The 7,404-nt window shown below is 41.1% G+C and overlaps 1 protein-coding gene across 1 annotated transcript in view; it reads right to left on the minus strand.

Annotated features, from left to right (window-relative positions):
* The window catches only part of prx (periaxin), a 45,644-nt gene extending 38,650 nt beyond the window's left edge, over positions 1–6,994 (minus strand). The window contains exon 1 of the mRNA XM_080429657.1: positions 6,907–6,994. The gene's annotated coding sequence lies outside the window, so the exon portion shown is untranslated. The remainder of the gene's footprint in view (positions 1–6,906) is intronic.
* Positions 6,995–7,404: the final 410 nt, after the last annotated feature.

A 7,404-nucleotide genomic window follows, 5' to 3' on the forward strand; every position in this document is an offset into this window, starting at 1 on the left:
CAGAATGCTTTCATAACGAGACATGTTTAATCCATACTGGATTAAATTCTTTCTTTGAAGGTATAGAATTACCAAATTATGTCGTTCAATGATATTTTTGTGTTTAAAATATTGTCATCATTGTCCATGTAGACAGGAGGCAAGATTATATTGATTTCAGCAGAAAAGCCCAAAACTTTGTAAGGCATCAAAATGTACCAAAAGTAATATTTCTAAAAACTAAAGTTCTTTGAAACAATGCATGTGTGCAATGCAATGTTCTATAATGTTATCATTTATACCAGCAAAGTAGTAGGTAACTAAATATCCTAGGTAAAAATAGGGAAAAGTGTTTAATGCATGTTTTACAATAGTGAAATGTATATCTAATAGTAACTAAAGTTCAATAATGCTTACAATAGTGAAATGTATATCTAATAGTAACTAAAGTTCAATAATGCTTACCAAAATCTTTTCTCACAAGTGTTCACACAGAAAACAAAACATTATACCTGTGTTTTACCTTCACTGGAGTTTTTCTTCATTTTTCTTTGTTAAGTTAGTATTTGTTTGCATTATAAACACATTGATTATAAACACATTGGAATGTTCACTTTTCTGATGAAATCTACCTTGTATTTAAAGCACTTTAATTAGCTAAATGTAATTGAACAACATAATTTGACATTGGAATGTTCACTTTTCTGATGAAATCTACCTTGTATTTAAAGCACTTTAATTAGCTAAATATAATTGAACAACATAATTTGGTAATTCTATACCTTCAAAGAAATAATTTTTCTTTTTTCTTTTTTTTAAAACCATTTTTCACCATCACATTATGAAAGCATTCTGTGAAAATGGAAAGCTCACAAAGTTAAAAACCATTGGGGTGAGTTTTCCACAAAGTTAAAAACCATTGGGGTGAGTTTTCCGGAGTGAGTTTTCTCAGGTCCTGGGGTGAGTTTTCCTACCCCCGAAAATCTTGGGGGTGAGTTTTCCGGAGTGAGTTTTCCTAGCAATGGGGTGAGTTGGTTTTGGAGTGAGTCTTCTTGATACCACATACTGTACTAGTGTGAGCACACACGTGTAGACTACAAACATACACAAAAGCACAAAACGCACATGGTAAAGTATAAATACACACACACACACACACACACACACACACACACACACACGCACACACACGCACACACACACACACACACACACACACACACACACACACACACACACACACACACACACACACACACACACACACACACACACATGCACACGCACACAAAGGACAGTTACATGTCGCACAATTGGTGGCTGCAAGTGTAATTGGATGTGATTTGAGGACAGTCATGAGACCGGAGGCGACACAGCAGAGCTCATTATGCTGTCCTAATAGGTACTGTTCCACTTCTCAACAAGACAGGCCCGCAAATAGTGCAACCAATAACATCAGCTTCTAAAGAACATATAGCTGGTGAGCTGGAATTTGGGAATCAAGGTCAGTCAGTTCGGGTCAGGAATGTAGGAAATAAACATGGTATTATCACATGTGATCGTGCATGGATGCATGTGTTCATACAAAAGAAATGCATACTCACGTGCATACCCACACGCATGCACACATGGCAAAACCAGTGGATTGAAAGATGCCTGTTGTCTGTCTTGGCAAGTGTTTAGGTTGACTGCATTTAATTACTGGTTGCCAGTTGATGCCAAGAAAGATTGTAATTGTATCATCAGCATCATATGCATTTGTTATGTCAAACACTCCCGACCATTGTCTTGTGGTCCAGGATGAATCCAGAAAGGACAGCAAGCCAAAGAAGGCTGTGTGTGGAGATGAATGAAACGGAGACCCAGCAGGGAGCCCTCATTCACAAATCTTTTTTCTGAGAGGACCATGGGAGTTGGAGTTCAAAGGGTTCTTGGATCTGAGAAGTGTTTCATATTGCATCTTTTAACAATTCCTTCCCCTTCAGGCATATGCACAGCAGAAAATAACCCTGTTCACAGCTGTACACAGGGCTTGTTTATGCTGACCGTAATGGACACTTTCTCCAATTTGGGAAAAACAGGAAAATAAGTTTGTTTATCTTTCTGGATAAAGCATGGCATAAGCACTGTCTGCCAGATTTTGGCCTAATTTAGTTACACTTGTTCCCTGTGTACCGGAACTGGTAGAGCACAAAATGGCTAGTCATATGGCTGTTGTATATTAGTATAAAAGTTGTAAAAACAAATGAATATGAATTAGGTTTAACACTGCTACTGGTTTCATTGGCTCTGGGGCCAACTATGCTAAAATGCTGAAGGTATGGTAAGGTGGTGGTGCTGAAAGTGACTGCCAAATGACATGAAGTCTTGTGAGTGCAAGGACCATGGTCCAAATACAACTCCTGTATTGTCTTGCACGGTTTGTCTCTCCTCTTTCTGTCCTTGGTTTCCTCTCTCTCTCTCTACACTGAATAATCTTAAATAAAGTGTAAAGAAATTCCAAAAATACAACAAAACAAAACAAGATTGGTAAGACTACCCTGAATACCCAGTGGAAAGCCACACCCGAAGGCATGAGCCCTGTGTGACAGGAAATGCCTCTGTGTAAACAGGAAATAGAGATATTTCTGTCAGATAAGATGGACTTGGCACATGGCGAGAGAGACAAATCTCTCTCAATGATAACAGCATTACAAGTCGTTGTGTCATAGTTGAGGAATAGGCTGTGTCAAATTTTAGTAAGCAAACATAAGTATGAATGTGAAATGTAAACTAATGTGAATCTTCTTATCTGATAACAGTATTAGCTTACATAAATAACTCTGAGCACCTTGTGTGCTCCGAGTAGGAAGTTTGCACTTGTACGTCAAACCCTGTTTCCTGGTGTGGTGTCCTCATGCTTCCTCCCTGATCGCCCAATCAACTCTTGACCTTACTTCCGGGTCTAAACGTAACCCCACCCACCCACCGCCACCCTAGAAGTCTGTCGCCAGGAAACTGTCAGCATCATTCTTTCATTCCTTCTCTGGCAAATTGCATCGAGGACCATTATGCTTTATCTAACTGTTATTGTGGTGCTGTTGTTTTGTCTTACTTGAAACATCATGAACTCATTTGTATTTTAACGTTTCCAGGACCTTTGGGTCCTTGAAATCCGTTCAAATTTTGGCTTTAATTTAGAAAATACGTGAGCGCCAATGAAAAACGTTTTCACGCCTTAATTTACGAAAAACAAACATTGATCATAGATATCGTCTCTGTCGGGTGGAAACCTCATATATGTCATATAAAAAAATAGCAAAAGTAGCAGATCTTCAAGTATATCTGCTACTTTTGATGCTTATCTGTGACGCTGTAGTATATGATCAAATAGGGCATTCATTTACTAAAAGTTCCTGCCCGACAGCGACGATTGCATTTTTCCTCCCAACTGTTGTGTCTTTATTTCCAACATGAAACTCAGACCTCTGGTCCTTGTGACTGTCTGTACCGTCCCCACATTAGTACAGTGTCCAGTTACTCACCCTCTATTAAAGCACAGCCAGCTGGATCCCACTGGGACCTGGCAGTGCTTAACTTATACTTAGTTGTGCTCACAACGCGTCGCATCGCAACACGTTATGAGCTTGTAGATCTGCTACGACACCGACACGCAACTAAGTATGAATGTGGCCTATGATGCAGACGCACTAGTGTCTATATATAATCCGTCAACAACAACACTACTACCTCAAAGACGAACATTGGAAGATGCTCAGAGAATGCCATGTTATAATGCTTATAGAATGTTTCTGTCTCCTGTTTGTTTATCTATTAGAGATTTTAATCAAATGGGTATTCCCATTGAGAGTAAACGTCTCAAGAAAGCTGGCCAATAAAGCAGGATCTCAACTATCATGTATATTGCAAACATCAGACAGCATGCACTCATTTGATATTGTCTTGTTATCTGACTCGTTCCTTCTGTTCTTTATCTATTCTCATGACAGTATTTTGTAACCCACACTTTTCCACCTGTCAGCTTGTGAAGTGACAATAAACTTGAAGTTGAAGATAACTGGTACTGTAGGTGCAATGTCAAAACTCACTCGTAGGAGGAATTGGTGTGTTGTCTTGTCAGACAGATTTAAATGGTGCTCAGGGGCATTTGGCATTTGGACACGTGGTCTGTACTCTGTAGGCCTATGTAATGTCAGTGAAAGAAGCTATAGTGTAAGTAGTTTCTATTTCAGTGCTCATTACAAGGCTGGATCTGCGGGTACAGCATGTTAGCAGCTTACGGCACAGCCATCAGAGTCCCTTGTATCCATACCTACACGCATGCATGCACACACACACACACACACACACACACACACACACACACACACACACACACACACACACACACACACACACACATGCACTCACTCACGCACGCACGCACACACAACACACACAATGATCGCTTTTCACTCAGTAACCTCACAGGAATGGTGTAGATCATACCTGACAGTATACCGTAGATACAAAAGCATGAACACATGCATGTGAACACACAATTGCGCTAACACAAGCTCTCTCACTCACTCACCATCTATGCCAAGCAATGATCTATAGACTATCTTTCTGTTGATTCAGAGACACACTGCACCTTTTTATTTTCTTTTTTTTTCTCCGGCAACTCGGATGCAATATTGCCAAAGGGTTTGATTCATCATGGTTAGTATAACTCCATTGGGGACATTGTGGTACTGGAACATATTTGAAATGAACTGATGAATTGACTGTGGCTTCTTCCCGTTGGATGTCAATTTAGTCTATATACTCTCATTGAAACCCACCCTATCTTGCAGGTGAAAATAGCTGATCTACATCGACACGTTGTGAGCTTGTAGATCGGCTATTTGAACTATTTTAAAATGATTTTTAAAATAGTAAAAAATGCCCAAAAAGTTTAGGCATATGGGGTGAGGCGGCGCGCAAGACAGGGCCCCCTAGTGCCGTATGTATGCTTGCTTGTTATCACACACGGTGGGGGCATGTTTTGGCTTGAAGACCTGTGGTTCTACCCACCCACCTACCGCCCCAACATACCAGGCTGGTGGGCGAGTCCTGGGGTGGATGTGGAATGGCGGTGTGGGGTATGCTTAGCGGAGGACATAGAGATCCTATGACCATCACGGTGCAGCTGTCGCTTGTGTGTAAAATTAAGACTGGGGTGTTTGAAATGATTGCGCGTAGAGCCATCTGCAGAACTGACAACTCTCACTGATGGGCCAATGCAAGCTAGAATCCTGTCATTACTAAAACAGGACCAAAGAGTTATACTAGAGGGAGGGGGAGGGGGAGGGGGGTTCTACTGCGTCTGGACATTTCAGGTAATGTCAGGTAAATTGTCAGTGATGGACATTAAAATATACTGAATTTGTTTTCAAATGTAGTTCCTTCTAATATTCTAATTATATTACTACTATACTGTTCTACTATTTTTATGGCTAACCACACTTAGGCTTATATCACATTAAAGCTGCACTGTGTAACTTTCCTCTTCTACCCCGGATTTGGAGCCGGTTTCTTGTGCAAGTGCTGACATTTTTTTTTTACCATTGAGCTAATATAGCCTGCCTGCTTGCTCAGGGGATACATTGAATCTTGACCATCAGGTCAAAATTCGTGTCAGATCCTGTGTCTAGGTGAGACATGACCTTTGACACGGTCTCAATAGAAGAGCCTAAATACAAGACTAAATACAACCACCCCAATTGTATAACTTATATTGTATTAACCATACTGATTGGACAAAATTGCATTTATTAATAAAAAAAAATTACATCGTGCCGCTTTAAGTGCATTCAAACAAATATTGACCGTAATTTTTTTATGCTGCATGACATAAGTCCCCTTACAACACTGTACCATGCTGGAGTAATAGTGAAATGCCACGCTGCAAATAGTTCCCATACATCTCAGTGAATACTGGCGTGTTTGTAACCAGAAACTGGCATGTTGGAATAAACACAAGCGGCAGCTGTCTTACTAAAAGTGTCTTTGGATTTTAAACAACACGCTATTGTTATTCTCTCAAAACTCAGCAATGTGCTCTCTGGAGAACATATTATTACATGCTGTGCTGCAACATTAGCCTGTGCCCGGCCAATGTTAAGAATTGTTTTATGAAATAATAACAAACTCAGCTGTGTCGTAAACATTGCCCCTGATAAAAAAAATAAGTTAATAATAAAAAGTATATACACAAACTAAATAATGTAAGCAATAGATGAAAACACTTGCTGGAGTACTTGCTACAGTACTTCACAACATCAGGAATGAGTCTCATTCCAAAGCCAAACACGGCCTCCTATTTCTCTGCACTCACAGAGATGCCTTCACGCCAACCAGCAAGAAGACATAAACTTCTCAAGCTTCATAAGACTCTTCCAAGACATTTACAAACACAGCAAGCAACTCATCAGGTAAACAAGAAAAGAGACTCCACTAACCACTTAAACCCCATATATGGTTGAGCGGAGTCTCTCAGGGCTCTGTACTAGTGTCTTTTCTGTTTTCTGTTATTGTGGGGAAAGCTTTCGCGGAAAACAGCCGAACGACAAGCTCTTGTGAGCTTGTCGATCTGCTATTTTAATGCGAAAGCTTTCCCCACTGTACGGATGCATGGGGTTTAAGTGTTGATACCTGGAACGCATCTGTGTCACTTTAGATTTCTTTAGACTATTCAAAAATAGCAGATATACAAGCTCATAGCGCGGCACCGAGTGCCGCGCTATGAACTTGTAGATCTGCTATTTTTGAAAAATCGAGAAAAAAAAAATTGGTTTTTTTTTCCAATTTTTTTTTAGGATTTAGAAGACATTTCTAGAATCTTCTCAGGTCTTAGTGGGTTAAGAGAAGAGACACTGGAATAAAAGAACCTCCATCCAGGCCTACCGTAGTATTCCCTCTCTCGATGGTCCCTCCTCCAGGGGTTCAGAGGTGACACATGTGTCAACCTGCAGCAGGAACTCTCACAGCCTCTTCCCTCTTCTTTCTGTTAACTTCCTTCAGCCCCCTCTTTCTTCCCTTTTTCCCCTTGTTGTCGCCTCTCTTGAACTCTCCTTCACTATGTCCACACACACTCACACACACACTTCTTTCTGGCGTTGTTGTTCTTTACCAGCTTGTCCTATCTATCGTTTTCCCCCTTGTCTCCCTGGCCAGCCTGTTGCTCCCCTCACTGAGACCTCAGAGCTGGCCCAGGCCCATGGCATCTCCAGAAGGAGCCCGTCCGGCCGCCCTGATTGGCCGTAGGGCAGAGAGATGCCCCCATATTAGGGCGGTGAGGGGGCGGGGTCTGTGGGCGGAGGGAGGGAGGGAGGGAGGGAGGGAGGGAGGGGCAGGGACACAATGTTTTTGACAAAGTCTGTCTCTTCTTGACTGGATTGTAGT

The sequence above is a fragment of the Gymnoscopelus braueri genome, assembly GCF_963280865.1.
Source record: "Gymnoscopelus braueri genome assembly, chromosome: 5".
NCBI classification, from domain to species: domain Eukaryota; kingdom Metazoa; phylum Chordata; class Actinopteri; order Myctophiformes; family Myctophidae; genus Gymnoscopelus; species Gymnoscopelus braueri.